This window comes from Cryptomeria japonica, chromosome 5 (genome assembly GCF_030272615.1).
Source record: "Cryptomeria japonica chromosome 5, Sugi_1.0, whole genome shotgun sequence".
Classification (NCBI taxonomy): Eukaryota; Viridiplantae; Streptophyta; class Pinopsida; order Cupressales; family Cupressaceae; genus Cryptomeria; species Cryptomeria japonica.
The window spans coordinates 688035300-688053940 of NC_081409.1; the positions used below are offsets into that span (position 1 = coordinate 688035300).

At 34.5% G+C, this 18641-nt stretch overlaps 1 long non-coding RNA gene across 1 annotated transcript in view; it reads left to right on the plus strand.

Moving 5' to 3' along the window:
• Positions 1–1931: 1931 nt before the first annotated feature.
• Positions 1932–18641, plus strand: part of LOC131855984 (uncharacterized) — a 45130-nt gene continuing 28420 nt past the window's right edge. The window contains exon 1 of the long non-coding RNA XR_009372699.1: positions 1932–2282. This is a non-coding gene — a long non-coding RNA (uncharacterized LOC131855984). The remainder of the gene's footprint in view (positions 2283–18641) is intronic.

Genomic DNA, 18641 nt, shown 5'->3' on the forward strand with positions numbered 1-18641 from the left:
GAGAACACTTAAACTTTTATGACAACTGCAAGGATGAAGATCTATGTATGAATTTTGTCAAGCCAACAATGATTGGTCAACTTCATGGAGATGCGAACTCTAGCAATGATCCCTTACAAAAGAAATCTCTACAATTGGTTGAATACAAAGTTTCCTTTTCGGTTGGGTATGAGGGCAATGTTTATATCACAGTGGAGCAACACAAGCTGATTTGGGATTTGAGACTCTTGTTGAAGTTTCCTCGTGTTGCAAGAAGATCAACTAAGTAACAATGTAACTCAAAGCAACTAGGTGAATAACATGACTATCTTTTATAGGAAGCTACATATCCTCTAGGTCTAGATAAAACTAAAAATATATATTTTAGGTTGTAGTCCATTTCCTATGTTTTGGTGTGTGGCATACTTTTCAAAATATCTTAATAAAGTGTTGATAAGATGTAGTGAACAACATCATGTCAACTGAATATTGAAAAACAATCTACAATGGCTCCATAAATGACCATTTCTTTGAAAGGATCATTTCTATTAAGATAACGAGGAAAGTATATTATTGATCAACCCTATTTAACGACGCTTATAGATGCGTGAATAGCTAAAAAAAATATTCTTTCTTTTTTGGAAAACAAAGGCTAGTTACCCTTCCCTTTCATTCCATCCAAGAAGACCAACCATTTGCACAAAGGGGTTGAATTTTATTGGTATAATATATCTATCATCTAGTGCTAGTCAAAATTCGGTTTTAGTGGCTATAGACTACTTCACCAAGTGGACAAAGACAATTGCATTAAAGGATCTTGTTGAAGCTTCAGTTTCAAAATTCCTTGATCAAATTATGACCAAGTTTTTTGTCCATTCAACTATCACCTTTGATAATGCCAAAGCATTTGCTGACACCCAAATTAGTGGGTGGGTCATTAAGCATGTTATGTGTACTTGAATACTTCATCAAATTACTACCCTCATCGCAATGGCTAGGCTGAGTCCTCCAATAAAAACCTCATCAAGATAATCAAGAAGACAATGAAAGATAAGTAGAGGTCTTGGTGTAGTAAACTAAGGACAACCCTATAATTGATAGAATCACTTCGAAGAGAGCTATTAGAAATTTCCCTTTCATGTTGGTATGTGGGAGAGAAGCAAGGTTACCACTAGCATAATAGTTAGAATTAAATGCCATGACAATGAGGTTGGATACACTGACAAAGTTATAAGAAACTAGAAATGAGAGCATGCTAAACCTTGAAACTCACCAAACATAGGTCAAGAGAAATTGTTAAAATAAAGTTTCAAGAGGAAGACTTGGTGATGAAGTGGGATGCAAATATAGCCAAACTAGGAAGACATACCAATTTGCTAACAAATAGAGTGACCCATATGTCATCATCAACTACAAGGAGGCTAATACTCTCCATCTCTTCAGACTGGATGGTGAAACTCTTCCTATCCTAAAATTGAATTCACCTCATATCTTGCTTTTGAGGTTGATATACCTCACTTTTGCATTGGTAAGTGTGTCATGCATGTAAGAAATCAATGGACATCCATCTAGTCAAGATGTGATATCTCCTCGCCCCACCTTTTTGCATTGGTTTCCCTCGATGTTGTGAAATGCTTTCAAATGTTCTTAAGAAGAAAATGTGAAATATACTAAAATAAATAAATACAAAATAAAACAAATTTAAAATATTTAAAAACTAAAATAAAATATATCTTTTTAATAAATTAAATAATTTAAAATTAAAATTTAATATTTTATTTAAAAATATTTATACTAATATATCTCTTTCTCAAAATTTTAGTACTATTTTACAGTATAAAAATTTAAATATTAATTATACCACAATATTTTTTAATATATCATATTTTTCAATAATTTGTATTTCAAAAACATTTTAAAGCATTTTCTGAGTAACCAGATGGCCATACATATGTAATCGAGGGCTATAGATGCATTTTCTCAGTAACCGATGGCCATACATATATATGTGATGGCTACAGGTGCATTTTAAATGGAGAGTAGTCGTTGCCATTTAAGCGGGCAACGTCTATTCTAAAGTAGAGAGAGCATTAGCTAACCAGACGATCAAGATCGCATGATAAATTTATGCTTCTGTAACTGAGCTTCTATGGACCCTACATAAACGTAATGCTTAAACACTTAGTGCAAAATTTATTGCATAACGAGGTGCGAACTACGTCTTTAATCATGGCGAAAAAATTCTCGGTCGCTTTCCTGGTTTTCTGGGGCCTAGCTTTGTCTTCTGACTGCGATCAAACCAGGTTTTCCATTATTTGAAACACTTGCGAGAATTATTGTTTTTTTCTTCGTGTTTGTTTTATGGAGCTAATGGGTTTTGCTTTGCCTTTGTTTTTCTTGGAGGGCCTTAAGGGTAAATATTTTTCTTTTATATCTTTGGTTTCACAGCGGCTTTTAATTTGTATAAAGTGGTTTGGGTCTCACGGGAGGTTTGAGGGTTTGTGCATTAAAGTCGCGAGTTCTAATCTCGCCGCCGGCCGGTCAAGCAAGTTTATCTTTGTTCTAAATGTTCATGCCCGTTCAAATTTCAGTTGCTATATGTTGTCTTCTGTTCTACTTAGGTAAGGCCTCCTGTGAGTAGAATTACAATGAAAAAGAAATATGTATTCTTAATTAAACATGTTTATTTATTTGTAATTTGTGTGTTAAAATAATATTTAATTAGAATGTTAATTAAGTTAGTTGTCTTTTTTAGAAATTATTGAAATCTTAAGTAGCATATTGAATGGGAGTGTGATGAGTCTACTCTTTGTTGAGGCAACTACAAACAATGTACTCTTTGCATGCTCATCAATGATTGTGTGTCGGTTTGCTACAATTGAATAACACCAACTTCCATTGGTAGTATCTTGTGTTGTCATGAGATCCTAGAATGGGCTAGGGGTGGGATTGCAACCACTTGCATGCTACAAGAGTAGAAGATGCAAACATTTCAAGAGCATTCACTAAACTAATATTTTGGAGAAAGTGTTGCTGTTCATATTTAAAATTCATTTTAAACCTTTCCTCAATGACTGGGTTCCATTCCAATTCTCTATCCATTGGTTTCAAGGAAATGACTAGGTTGCTCTACACAATAAACATCTGCTAAAGTCTTTGAGGGTGTTAGTTGCATGATTCAATGCAAAATAGATTAAGGGGAGATCCTCTTCAAAACTCAGGGATTAGCATTGTGCGCTCGTGCATTGTCCAACAAATTTTCCTTGTTTTGAATTTATGGGTTGTTGTAGGTTAATGATGGTTAGGAAATTGGTGTCATCTTTGTCGAGAAGGTAGACAACCATAGGACCACGATTGGAATTGACATCAATAGTCGTAGTGTGGAATTTGAGATTTCAAAGGAGAAAAATAAGGCTGATATGGGTAGTCGGGGTGCAAAATTTGGGATTTTAAGCAAGGTTGTTGGTGCTCTTGTGCATTGCCCACCTTGTTTTGAATTTATGGGTTGTTGTAGGCTTATGATGGTTAGAAAATTGGTGTCATCTTTGTGGAGAAGGTAGATAACCATGGGACCATGATTGGAATTGACATCAATAGTCGTAGTATGGAATTTGAGATTTCAATGCAGAAAAATAAGGCTGATATGGGTAGTTGGGGTGCAAAATTTGGGATTTTAAGCAATGTTGTTGTGGAGAATGCAAGCTCAGCATTGAGGTTTCGAGCAACAAGATAGAGATTGACGTTGGCACAAAACTGGGGGTTTTAAGCAATCATAATGATGATGGTAGTGCAGATTTTGAAATTTCAAGTAAAGGTAAATGGGGCTGTGAATGGATTTCTTTAGTAAAGAAAAACAAGTTTGATCTTGACAAGGCACTTGTGTTTGAGAAAAATGAGGACATAGGTGAGAGGATGTCAATTTAGAAAAATTGAGAATGTGCATGATAGGCTTTCAAAGTGAAAAAACTTAGCTACCATTAGGGAGAAAGATGATGGGAGTGCTGAGCTTAGGCTTTCAAGGGATAAAAGTGAAGCTTTTTATAGAGAAGATATGTGATAATCTCATGTCCTATTTTCTAAAGTCTAAACTATAGTTGAGCGAGTGGTTTGGTAGTGTAGGAGTACAATTAGATAAGTCTTTGGTTACTTTTATTTTTTAGCTAGGAGTATATGTGCTTGTATTGGAAACACAAGAATCACGTGCACTGGTACCATGTTGAAGTTTTTGTGGATCATTAATCTGCAACACCAAATAACCTCTACAAAGACAAGAGAGAAGCAACAACAAAAGATTTTATTTCACCAAATCAATAATACAATATGATATTATGATGATGATTGAATGAATTACAATGCTAGAAGTACCTTCCTTATATAGGCAAGGTAAGGGTATATGATTAGACAAGATCAATTGATTAATTACAAAAGGATACGAAAGGCTCCTTATAAAGAGATTGCAAGATGATCTTTCCATTAGGGAAATGATTGAGAATAAAAATACAAAAGAAAAAAAAACTTACTAAAAACGACTAACTAAGATGACCATTATAGAAACATTACATTATTACTTTAATACCCTCCCTTAATGGTTATCCTACCATCTACCCTATAGAAGACGTGACATAATTTGTGACAGAAGATGTGACATAATTTGTAGGTCATTTGGACATGAATGCAAAGAAGGCTGCCCCTTTCTCCTCAGAATGTTCTGTGACATTAGTTTTACTGAGACCCTCCTTGGTTCTGCAAAACTTCTAGATAAGACCAAGAATACCACAATCCTTCTACCATAGTCCTTCCAACTTGATGTTGGGTAACAAAGCCATCCCTCCTTTTATCCAGAGACACCAAGGTAAGGTTCTAAAAAAACTTCAATTTTTGTTGACCAAAAAATCAACACCTTTGTTTTTGTGAAAAAAACTGGTAAAATACCCCCAAAAAAAGCAACAAAAGACAATAATCATTCAAAAAATCATGCAAAACACCAGAAAACATCAAAATCCTCGCATACGGTCAAAGCCCTTCATCATGTGCGAAAACAGAAAAACATATTGCACGAAAAGCTGGTCATAGTGGCAAACAAATCAAGCCATTGCGACCTTCAGAAAAACTCTATGATTTTAATGGAAAAAATCATGAAAACATCGGAAAACCCACTAGAAAAATAAATCCCTCAGAAGCCCTTACACGACAAACAAGAAGACTTTGCATGAGAAACTCAGAAAACTTAGAAAAGAACCCATTGCAACAGAGGGATGCAGAAAACACAGAGGCTGTCTTAGAAAAAAACAAGCCGTCATGGAAATAAAGACGAAGTTGCATGGAACAAACAGATCGAAAGTCGTACAAAACCCACAAAAAAAAGACCCTTGATCCGTCGTAGAAAAGAAACTCCTTCCATCACATAGGTTGCTTTTTTTTTCCCTCACGTCGACATAAATAAACCCTTGCACATAGGCAATCAAACAATCCAAGGAAAAAGATCCGCGACACAAAAAAACAGAGCCAACAAAGTCTAGGCAACAATCTTTGCCTTCTCCTAATCTAACTTCTACTCTATCTTCTATTCTATTTTGCGTACTTGTAATGTCCCCTACTTGACCTATTTCAAAATACTAAAATTGATTGATATTTTTCAATTAGTTATTAACAAGTGCTTATTTATTTTCCTCTTTAGATGATTAATTTCATTATTCATAGTTCTTAATATAGATATGAGACCCGGCTACTACTTCAATTTTAAGGGAGAAGGGTTTACGTATGTTACCAAAGTGCTTACAGACCAAATACAATAGGTTCTCTCAAAGTTTACAGATTCAAGCCATTACCTATCTTGGGTCTATACCCTCAAGGCTTATGGGTCGCTGATCCCCTCCCTATCTTGGGACGTAACCTATTGCTTGGATTTAGACTGCCCCTCTTTGGAACATCTCATTCCCATCTTCTTAAATACTGACAGTAATAACATGATTTAGACTATAAGTATACTAATTTCTTATGTATTATGAATATATATATGAAATTAAGTATGACTGTCATACATATTGCAGTCCATATTAATATTACTATTAATTCTGCATAAGAACATTATCTGGCTTCACATATTAAGCATACTTATTAAACACATTCCCATGCATACCACCAAGAACAAGGATGTTACTACCTGTAACTTAATACCAGTTCTGATCTGATCTGATCCATGGTGATGTCACTGGATGCTTTTGATTCCTTTCCTTTATATCTCTCAATGTGAAGGAGAGGTCACACCACTTCATCATGTATGCCCTTTGGCAAGAGACACACCCTTTGAAAGAGTGCAACTCTTCATTATTTCTGCCCTTTGAAAGGGACACAACCTTTCACAATCAGATCTGCAATTCTCATTTTCCAAATTCTCCCCCACTCAAATGAGGTTATCTTCTCCCTTTTATATCTCACGTTTGAGGGAGTTACAACTTATCATTTCATGCCTTTTGACCATTCTTTAACTTTAATCAAATTTTAATTATATTCTTTATATTTAAATTTATATTTTTATTCTTTTGTATTTTAATTTTTATTATTATCATTCATTATTAAATTATATTTCAAAGTGGGGACATTACAGTACTCTTGAACTATTATCGATTACTCTACTTTTGTTGTCTTCTATTAACCCTTTACAAATGATAAAATTGAGCCTTATATAGAGATCAATGGCTCAAGTCGATTTGAGATCAATGGCCAAGATGGAAACCCTAATTAGGGTTAGTTACAACAAACTTCCTTCTAGCTAATAATGAATTGGACAAATGTCCATCTTGATTTGATAAGGCGTCATGTGTCACTTGCTCCACCATGAGATGAATCAGGTTAATTGAACTTGGACTTGCTAATGTGGAAGTAACTTTAATTGCTTGAATGCAAATAGGATGCCACATCAACCTCTTTTGAAACTATCTCCATTCCTTGATCACGTTCACTCTTCTTTACTCGAACTTGGAAATTTTCCTTCCTGTAATGCATTCACAATCTCAACATTTGAATCATTAAGTATTTCCTTTCTTACCCTTCTTTGATCTTGAAATTCCTTGTCTTGGACTTGGAACATGTTACTATCTTGAAAAGTAGATTTTGATCTTTGGAATCCACGTGACGTGTATCCTCTTCATGCATCTTTGAGGTATCTTCTATCATGTTGATGACCTTGATGTTGAAATGTGAAGCATGTCTTTCCCTTGGAACGTTGAGCTAGACATCAATGTGTGGATCTCCTTGTTGACTTGGCTCAAATGTGTTGGTGTTGTGATACTCTCTATGTCTATACTTTCAAGCTTTCAGCTTTCTTTTATGATGTCAATTTGCCTTCTTCAAGTTGCCTTGATTCTTAGTGGTATCTTCCCTGACAAGCAACCGTATGAAGCTAGAAGTTAGAACATTTGAAGGACTATTTAAAACTTAATTTAAAAAATATTCCTAAGTTCTGATTTCTTCTTGTGAATATCAATGCTTTCAGATTTACAAAATCAAAACTTAGAAATATCTATGTCAAATTCTGGAAAATAGCATGATAGTTCATTCAATTTATATTTCAAAACCTGAATATTGCAACCTTGGAGGTCTGATTATCACTCAGAAAATCTAGTCATACCTTTCCTTCTTTACTAATGATCAAATTTTGCAATTTAATTTCTGAGTAAGGGATGAATGATTTTTAATTAGCACTCAGAAATCAAACTTAAAACTCTTTGGGCTTTGGTCTTTGACCAGCCCCTTTGACTCTTCCTTCCAAAAAATATTCTTTCCAACTGTTACTTCTTCAAGGCAGATTCGTGGCACTTGACTTTCTGATTTCTTTAGTTCCTTAGACGAGTTTGTGATGCTGATTCAAGGCGAGTTTGTTTACCCAAAGCCAGCGAACCTCCTTCCTCATGCAATGTTATCAACTTGGGACAAATTTCCTTATTTTACTTGCTGTGTGAACTTGTAATGGGCGAATTTATAATGGCAGAGGTTATTCAAATTGTATTTGTATCATCTAAGATGTCTTTCTCCTTTTACTTATATGATTGAGAGTTAGAAGTTGCACCTCCTCACCTTCTATTGCTAGCCGACTTGCAACTTAAAACGTTTTTTTTGTTATTTATTTTTAATTCCCATAAGGAATCGCACCTCTTCACATTCAGCCGACTTGATATCGATGAAATGCCATCTGACTTTGGAGTGCTCACCAACCTCTATGTAATGTCCCCATTCGAGAATTACCTTGATTTAATCCTGAAACAACAATTCTAACTTAAAGTGAGAATTGTAATACATTAATAAATATAATTTTGTCAAAATTGAATATATTTCATTATAATATTCAACTTAAAGTTTAAGGCTAGTTTGGGAAAGTAGTACTTATCTTGATAGATTCTCTTATTTGAAATATTTGTTTCTATATTGTAGACATACCCTTAGACCATCTGATTGATATCTCACAATTAGTGAAGAATGGTTAAAAAACACAAATAATTTTTCAAAGCAAAATCTTCAACCTTCAACATGTTGTTGACTCCTATTAGATCATTGTTGACCTTTTGATAATGTTGATTGTTCAAATTCCCAAATAATAATCTGCAAAGCTTAAGTGGGGCTAACATAAAAACCACAACCCATATTCAAAAGACTCTCAAATGGGTCCCATTCCCTTTAGTGGAGCCTGATGCTAAAACACGATAATAATCTCCAAATCTCCAAACCTTTTCTTATTGCTGCAAATTCCCAGTCCCATTGCTGCAAATACTAATAAAATTTTCTTCTGAAATCCCTTTTCCTCCTTTCTGATATCTCTGTCAAAAGAAAGACTCCCCACGTGGTATTGCTTCCTTTATAACAAGCTCCCACCTCCTAAGATAATTGTAAATCATGTTGTGTTTGGTATATAATATTGCTAAATGCAATATAGTTGCTGTTGATATTACTTACAATATGATGCCATAAGTACCAATATTATTGTTGATTCTGATTCAACACAAATGTATCCTAGAGGATCTTGTCTCATATACCCGTACCTAGTGTAATTAATGTTAAGATTAACTCTTTTGTACCTAATATGTTCATTGCTAGTTCAATGAGGTGATAAGCTTATGCGACTAAATTGAATTTGAATTGCTTAAACTGACTTGACATCTGAATCATGCGATTACTGGTAAAATAATAACCCCTATAGCAATCCCATTGCTTGCAACCAGTAGTGCTCTATGTGATGTAGAATTATGTTCTGGCAACCAACTTGTGCCTGAGAAGGTAGAGGCTCACAACACCAATCCGAATGGATTGAAAATAATTAGTAATCCATTTCTATCCCCTCTCCTTCAATGGTTCAAATGTCTTTATATCTTGATTGAGAATATGATAATAATATGATAGGTTGCGTATCCAAAAGATACATCTATTCATTAAGGCTTCTTTTCGTATGTTAATCGCACATTTCCATACTGGATAACTAATTAATTAATAATCCGCCAGTATCAACTAACCTAATAATGATGATGACTAGTTTCTTATATTCGCTATCTCAATAACTTCCTCTACCTTTGCATTATTGAGATAATGATTAACAATTAAACACTATGTCATCCCCTTGTGATAACTTCCTACATTATTTCTTCTCTTATCGTTCTGTGGATATGCTCCTTTAAACAAATGTAATTAATCAAACATCGGTACTAAGATACTGATTCAAACATTATTGTATTCAGTCTTCCTTGTTTGACCATAATATACCAAGTATGGTATCGCCGCCACAGATACTAACAATACCCCTGAGATGTCAACGGACTGCTATTAATTCATAGTAACTATATATTCAAAACTACTCTCTCCTAAAAATCGATAGACTTAATGACTTATCCAATGTTAGTAATATCGTATTTTCAAATATAGATTATATTCTTCTTGACTGATGTTAATTCTGTTTGCAGGAGTTTGTCTTCTTTGCATATGGATAAGAGCTATTACTATTATTTCAAGTGACATCGCAGCCTTTGATATGATTCTTAATAAACAATATGTATTAATCATTGTCTCTTAATCGATTAATGATGCATATCTATCATCTTCTTTGTTATTACTTAACCCATCGATGCTTGATAATAGTTAATCAATTCCTTTCCATTATATCGCTAATCTATAGTGATTATTCTTGTGTCATTTTCTGATCGGTAATGGAGATATCATTGAGTATTATCTTTATTATTAGATGCTAAGGTCTTACTTATGATACTTTGTACCTGGCCACTATTTAAATATTAGCATTTAATAATTTTACTCGATGCTGTTTACCTTGTGTAACAAGAAAAGGTTTCAATACAATCGTTGCTTTGAGCCAAGGGAGAATTAATTTTATTTTTATATTAATGAATGATTAATACTACTATTAACATCAATAATTAATTACATAATAAATGATAATTTATTATTATGATGAAGAATCACAAAAACTAGTATTAATTACCTCACCAGGATGTGGGGTTATGACAACCCTCTCACTTTAGAGGAAAATCGTGAAGTCTCATAAATGAGACGATTTTCCAATATTATTAAATGTTAATTAATAAATGTTTTAATTATCGTATTTATTTAATCACAATAATCCAATGTCCAAAGAGGGGTTATGACACTCTACCCTTCAAACTTCCACCTTCCACAGATCTGCCTTGTAGCAATTTCTTGTGTTGGTTTAAATTCACACTTTCCTTCACTTGATAATTCCACCGACTTGCATCCTTAGAGGTTCGAATTTTAAATTTGATACTTAATGACTCTCTATCCTCATCTTTGCAACTTATCCTTCATCTTCTTAAAGGACCGATTTACTTTTGCCTCTTGAAATTCGCTAGTGTTTAAGTTAGATGCAAATCAACTTCCTCTCTTCCAATGTCTAGTTCTCTTCCTTTTGAAGCATGGTCGGACCCTTGATGATTCGAAGTTACATTCTATTTCCTTTTACTTGCCCTTCTCATGAACCTAGGTTGATTTGCTCTTTTCATCTTCTTATTAAGTTGATGTGTGCCTCTTCTCTTTTTAGGAAGATCGACTTCCTATCGCTTGAAGTTGATCCTTAGCAGCTTCTTTCTCATCGTTGAGAGTTGAATTTGAATAAGCAAACTTAGTTTCTCATCAACCTAAGTTGGCGTGTAGGTGTGTGAGGTGAAAAATGATGATGACAAACTATTGCATCACAACAAAGATCCAACCACAACCAATCCTAGTTGTACAATAAAACATTCACCATACACCAATGAAGTAACCTAAGAACATGCAAATTAACAAATTGAAACAATAATACCATTCATCTGCCAAGTAGGGTTTGATCTCCATTGTCTCCTATCTCCATTGATCTTGTTTGATATATTTTCTCTCAGATTTTGTATACACACAAGAGCTCAACAAAGAACAGATTGCCGTTGTGAAGTTGCTTGATCGCTCAAAGGCTTAATTGCATGAAAGTGTTAGATTGCTGATTGATTAAATTGCTTATTAGGGTTGATAATGATGAGAGTATCCTCTTATATAGAAGACACCTTAGAAATGGAAGGCTAAGATTAAAAGGTAAAAGGATAAATGATCGGCTAGGATTAGAGGGTAGGTATAGAAAATAATAAAATGATAAGAGGGTAGTTAGGAAAAATAATAAAATAATGAAGGGGGTAGGTAGAGGAAAATTAAAAGATAAATGACATGTGTCATAGAGAGAAAAAGCTAATGAATTAATTAAATAAACAAATATTTATTTAATTAATAGAGGAAGTGGGACCAATTAAGTAAATGAAATATTTATTTAATTTAGGGAAAGATAATTTAAATAAATAAAAAATATTAATTTAAATAGGAAAGGCTAGAAAAAGATAAATGAATTAATTAAATAAATAAAGATTTATTTAATTAATTGAAGACAAGATAAAATAATTAAATAAATAAAATATTTATTTAATTAAGTAGGGCAATTTTAGGTGTCTATAGTAGGTACTCTTCATGATGTTTTAAATTTCGGCCAACCTAAGTTGATCCACATGATGGTCTCTACCATTCGAAGTTGAAGTATTTATGTTTTCCATTAATCTTTTGAGCTTAGTGACTTCGGCAGATCAATCTTCTTAATTTGCAAAAGTTATTCTTTAGTTTGCTAAAAAGATGAAACCCTCTTTACATCAACCCTGCTTATGAACCTAGGTTGATTCATACCTTTTCATCTTTTTTAGGAAAATCGCCTTCCTATCAACTTAAGTTGATTTGCACCTCTTTCTCATCATCTAGGGGGTAATTTGGTTATTTGAACTTCATGACCTGCCAACCTAAGTTGGTGCTTAGGTGATTTTGTAATACTTGCTTACTTCCTTCCAACTTAAGTTGGTGCGCAAGAGGTTCGCTATTAGCCCATGTTGGAATGTTCTTTATTAATCCTTCTTGCCAACCTAGGTTGATTCACAACCCTTTTCTTATCGTTGAAGGTTGACATTTTAGTTTAAGCAATTTCATTTTCCCATCAACCTAAGTTGATCCGCAGGCACACTTGGAGACTTCCTACCAACCTAAGTTGATCCGTAGGGTCTCATACTTAGCAAGTTTTTACTTCCTATCAACTTAAGTTGATCCGCAAGGTCTCATTTAAAACTTCTTATCAACTTAAGTCGTTCTGCAGGGTCTCATTTAAAACTTCTTATCAACTTAAGTTGATCCGCAGTCTATTAGCCTTAGCACAATGAATGGCAATTACTTAGAGAAAAGTTTTACCACTTTGGAATTTTGGGAGTTTGCTTGAACCATAATATACCATGCGGATTTCCTCAATCAAGACTATTTCGAGGCCGAGTTACTGCTGGATCAAAACCCTACACAAATAAAGCAACTAAGCTAAGCAAGCAAGAGGGGGTCCCCATTTGCAATGGGGTGATGTGTGAAGAAGTCACAACCCAACCCATAGGAAGTACCAACTCCCTCTTCCCAATTTGTAGGCACCAACCTATTGGAAGCACCAACTCCCACTACTAGATGTAGGCACCAACCTACAAGGTATGAAGCACCAACTTCACAAATAAACTCTCTTCAAATGATGATCATAAAATTGTCATAAACTGTCCACAATACCTCCTTCAAAATCTACAATCACTAATGCACAAAATCCTCCTCAAGATGGACTCAACTTAGACAACAAACTTGCTTTACAAGTTTGGGAAAACTTGTCCTCAGACTTCTGCTCTTACTTGCTCATAAATCTGCAATACCTTTCTTCAATTATTTTTCAAAATCTGGCATATATGTAGAAGTATGGTATGCACCAGCCTTCTTCTATTCTTTCACACTCTACACATGCAATGAAACTGATTTCAAATATATATATATACTTGTCTCTTCACGAAGAGACATACCCAAATGAAATATAAAAGCCACATTGTTTGGATAAAGCAATTAATACCCAACCACCAATTAGTAATAAGAATAGATTATGCTACATAATTACATCGGGTCTCCAAGATAGTTAATGAACAATTAATAGAGTTATTGCTGCCTATTAATTAACACTTTATTACTAATTTATTTAGACCGGTCCATCATTAGTCTTCGATATGTTATTCCCAAGAGTCTTTGATGCTTGTTAGATAATGCTAATAAATTGACGTTAATCATAAGCATCTTTGATGCTTAAATAATACTAACATATTATTGTTAACTTGTCTTCTATATATGTTACTTGATGTCATGAATAACTATATGTGTTATATCAGGTTTGTAACATCTTTAATCATAGTGGTCCATGGCAACAATGATCGGGTCTTCAATGTGGATGAGGGCTTCTCCAATATGGTTCAGATCTGCAACTTTTTCAATGTGGATGAGGACTTAGTCAACGTGGATAATCTGCAACTTATTCCTTGGCATCAATGGCACATATTTCAACAATCTCCCCCTTTGTCATTGATGGCAACCTCTTCAATGGCAACTTCTTCAATAAGCATATTGGTCCCCTTTAGTCCAATAATCCCCCTTTCTCAAGGCTCCACCTATCTCCATTTTCTCCCCCTTTGACATCAATGGAAAAGGGTCTTCGGGGCTAAGTGACTAGTTCTCCTTGAACTCATGCTTCTTGTGAAGCATTTAATGAATTGATGAGAGTGATATTAATCCCAACTTCTCTCTTAGGTACTCAAAAGTTTCTTTCAGAAGAGGCTTTGTGAATATGTTTTCGATTGTTCCTTAGTAGCAACATATTCCAATTTCACTTGCTGCTCGAGTATTTGCTTTCTTAAGAAATGATACTTGATAGGTATGTGCTTCGTGCGAGAGTGCATAATTGGATTCTTTGATATGTTAATTGCACTTGTATTATCACAAAATATAGAGATGGGATGTTCATATTCAACTTTGATGTCCTTTAGGGTTTGCTTCATCCATAACACTTGCGTACAACAAGCTGCTGCTGCAATATTCTCGGTCTCTGCAGTGGATAAAGAAACTGAAGCCTTTTTCTTTGGTTCTATTTTGGAAAAGTGGGCATGCTCTGTTGTGTTGACAAGTCTTCTCCCTGTTTGAATTTCTGTGTCTAAGTCTTCTGGATGGTTTCTTTGGACAAATTGTGATGGATTTTTGGCGGTGCCCTGTCATGTCCTGTGAAACTGAGGATAAAAGGCCTTGTAGGCTGTTTGGTTATTTCTTTTTTTTTTAAATAGGAAATTAATAATAAAATTCTGTATTTTTCCTGAGATAGCATCTGGGATCCGCCAGCTTGCTTCAGCTTGTCAGAAATTGTTCACCAGTGAAATATTTTATGAGAACCTTAAATCTAATTCCATTTCTCCTTAAGGTGATACAATTATGAGTTCGTGTCTTCAGCAGACAGCCCACAGAGGATGTCAGAAAAGTGTCAGATTTGGTTCCCTTAAATTTGCAACAAACAATATGATGTTACGTCAGAGGACTTAGGGGCTGCATGACCGATGATGAGGTGGCAATGAGATTATTTACTTTAATCGTTTCTTTCCTTGGAGGAAATGACATGGTACCAAAATCCTAGAAACTCCGTTAGACAGGCTACAATTCTATATAAGACAAATGTAGCAAATAAATAACAGTTATATGTTTAATCAAGGCAGCGATAAAGTAGTGTCTATTAATAACAAACACAAATAGGATGATGAGCAGTAATGTTATGAGTAAATAAAGAGCACCAAAGTCAGCAATTAGTTTATAGAAAGGTTATAAAGTAAAGGGTGATGTCCTTTAAAAGGGTTGTCACTCTTTGAAGAGATGCCTCTCTTCATGGAGGTTTGGGGATATAAAAAGAGGTCAAGTGAGGAGGAATAGGAAAGGGAAAAAGGAACTCAGATCTGCATATGAGGGATTAAGAGGCAGAGTTAAGAAAAAGATATGTTAATACCATATCAGATTTCAAGACGAAGATAGAAGTTTTAAGTAATGAAGGAAATGAACACATCAAAATAAATAATCAATCAAGAAGTTCTGATCTGGAATATATGACAGTTCTGATCAAGGATAAATACATCTGCATCATCATCGGATCAGAAACAAATACAGTAATAAAATAATAAGAGAATATCCAGATCGGGCATAAGTAAGCAGCAGACCACTGGTTACTTCAGAACTATTATCACAAGCATTTAACAGTCTAACAATTGTTCTTGTGGTATTAATATTGCCTTTACGTTATATGTCAATCAATTATCTTTTATATATGGTGTCCATGTTGCTTGCCACCGAGGCCAAGAGGGCCAAAGATCTGCTTTTGGGCTTAGATTGGACAATTGAGGAACCTCCATTAGGATCTCCTCTCTGACTCTATAATGGTGGCTGTTAATCTTAGGAGATGAAGCATGGATAGGGAAAATAGGTACAAGCACTCCACTAGCTAGAATGCCCCGAGTTGATGTCCATGTTGCCTGCCATTGGGGCCAAGAGGGCCAAAGTTCCGCTCTTGGGCTTAGTGTGGGATGGCTTCGGGTGGACCTACCATGTTTCTTCTCCCACACCTAATGTGTTTGAAATGATGTTATAGATATTATATGAATATCATGTGTTATGGACTAACCCTAATAATGTATATATATTATATATGTGTATATGTTTCTTATGTTATGTTTGCAGGATTCGATTCCAAGATCACATTATTTTGAGAGATATTTTACTTGGTAAAGATATAACCATAATGCTAATTTGTTGCAATGGTGATTCTAGGGCAAACTCTAGGGCAATTAGGAAGGGGACATTACACAAGCAATGAGACTCATGAATAGGTTTGCCCTCACAGTAAATTGCTTGACATCCTCATTCTTCTTATGCACTTGGAATGCAACTTTAATGACAACTAACGAAATTGTGTCTTTTTAATAAAAGTCAATAAACATACATTTACTGTCCTAAAAAATATCTTCATTTCTATCAGTCCAAATAAACCAACAAACTTCAAAGGACATTAAAAACCACGATTTATCCAAAAACTTAGCAAACAGTATCATGCCAACCAATGTCATATTTACTAGAAACAACAATTCAAGTAGGAAAAAAGCAATGCTGAACCTTCTTGGCAAAAGAACAATAGATTCAAATGCTTGCCAAACTAGACAAGATTTGGACCTAGGATTCAATATGACATCACCAATCACCAACAAGCTTGTTAAATACCAACCATCTGGAAAAACATTTTTCATGTTCAATAAAGCTAGACCAAATCCTCTTTAATCTCTTTGGCTAAACAATACTTGGATCTCGCAAGCCCCAAATAGAATATAATCTATTTAGATGACCATCAATAAAAGATAACAAAGCATGTAAATATCTAGGGGTGACATGCAAGAGCTGTTTTCCACCAAACCAAGTATAACAAATACCTATCCATATAGCAATCTTATTACTGGTCTAATACAACACCCAATCCCCAGACATTTCAAAGAATAATTGAGAGAAAATGGAATCCCCAAATATTTAAAAATCTCATCAAGATCATAACAAATCTAACCCCTTACATAAGCCATTTAGATTAATTAACATTCCAATTCACTAGATTGATGCACTGCAACTTTAGAACCAGGAGCAATACAATAAATATCTAGCCTCTTATCCAAAATTCTAAAATTATTTTCATCCATATCAGAAAAAATAGAAGTATCATCAGCAAATTAAGGCTCAAAAACTGAATGACTAAAGGGTAAAGACAACTTTTTGACAGGAGGACCTAAAGACAATCCATTAAGAGATGATGCATAAGCTCATCAGCAACGACAATGAAATATGTGGCAAGTGGGAATCCCTACCTAATTGGCATATGGAGAGGAAAAGAATTGGACAACTCACCATTAATACAAATTTGAGTAGAAGCATCTCTATAGCGAACACTAATTATCCTTAAAAAAGAAGTCTCCAAAGTCCAAACCCCAAAGTTCTAAGCATCAAAATAATAAATTGTTACTCAATCCTATCATAAGCTTTCTCTAAATCTAACAGAGCCATAACAACATTCTACTTTAAAAAATTTGCCCAATGTATACTTTCCCACCTAGTAATCAAATTGTCAAGAATGTGTTCTCAATACTAGTTTGAGATGATGAAATGATATTAGGTACAATCTTTTGCATCCTCAAGGCGAGAAATTTAGCATAAATTTATATGATATATTCAATAAAGTACTAGGCCTCTAGTTGTTAAGCTGAGTGGGATCACCCCAGGATTTCCCAGCTCAGAAATCATAATAGCTTCACTATAAACTTCTAACAAAATCTTATTGATTGATTACTACTAGTTTAGCAAAAATCAATAGGGAACCCATAACAACCCAGAGCCTTCCCAATTTTCATATGTCAAATAACACTATTTATCTCACCTAAGGAGACATACTTGTCAAGAGAAACAAAATTATTATGACTAAGTTTGCAAGGAATAACTGTAGACATAATATTCCTGGAATTATCAACATCAACACCATCTTCACCCGTATCAAAAGGATTACCAAAAAAAATTGAGAATGCACATCTAATGTTAAAGTCCTCTTTCAACAAGACACTATGACATCAATGATAGAAATTTTCTTCCTAGCATGCTTAACTTTCAAGAATGTGAAGAAAAACTTGGAACCCCTATCCCCTAATTGCAGCAACATAAGTTTGGATGTGAATTTGGCCCCTCCAGTCTTCTAGAATTGATGACATCTCATAAAATGCTTCACCTTTAAAGCCTCTATTTTTAGCTCAACATCAATTGTCATGCACTGACGCTCACTTTCTACTCTAATAGGTTTTACTACAACCATCTTACATTTCAACTCTAGCCTTGGCCACAAATGGGGATTTCATCCCCATACTTTGAAACACATTGTCCACATTGGTCCAGTTGAAATGCACTTGATCATCACAGTGTTACAGGACTTGAACTTGGAACCTGTTACTAAACAGCCAATAGACATGCCACTGCACCATGTGCTGAAGAAAATGGTAAAGTCAAGCTTGTGGGAATTGACCTACATAATGCTGTTCAAAACTGCATGTAATAAAATTTAGAAGAATATTGCAGATGATGTGGATGATCTGTTGATATCAATCAGCCACATGTCACATGTGTATCCAACAATAGAATTTATTTTGTGAATAGAGGCTATGCTGATTGCATTCACATTTTCCCAAAAGTTAAAA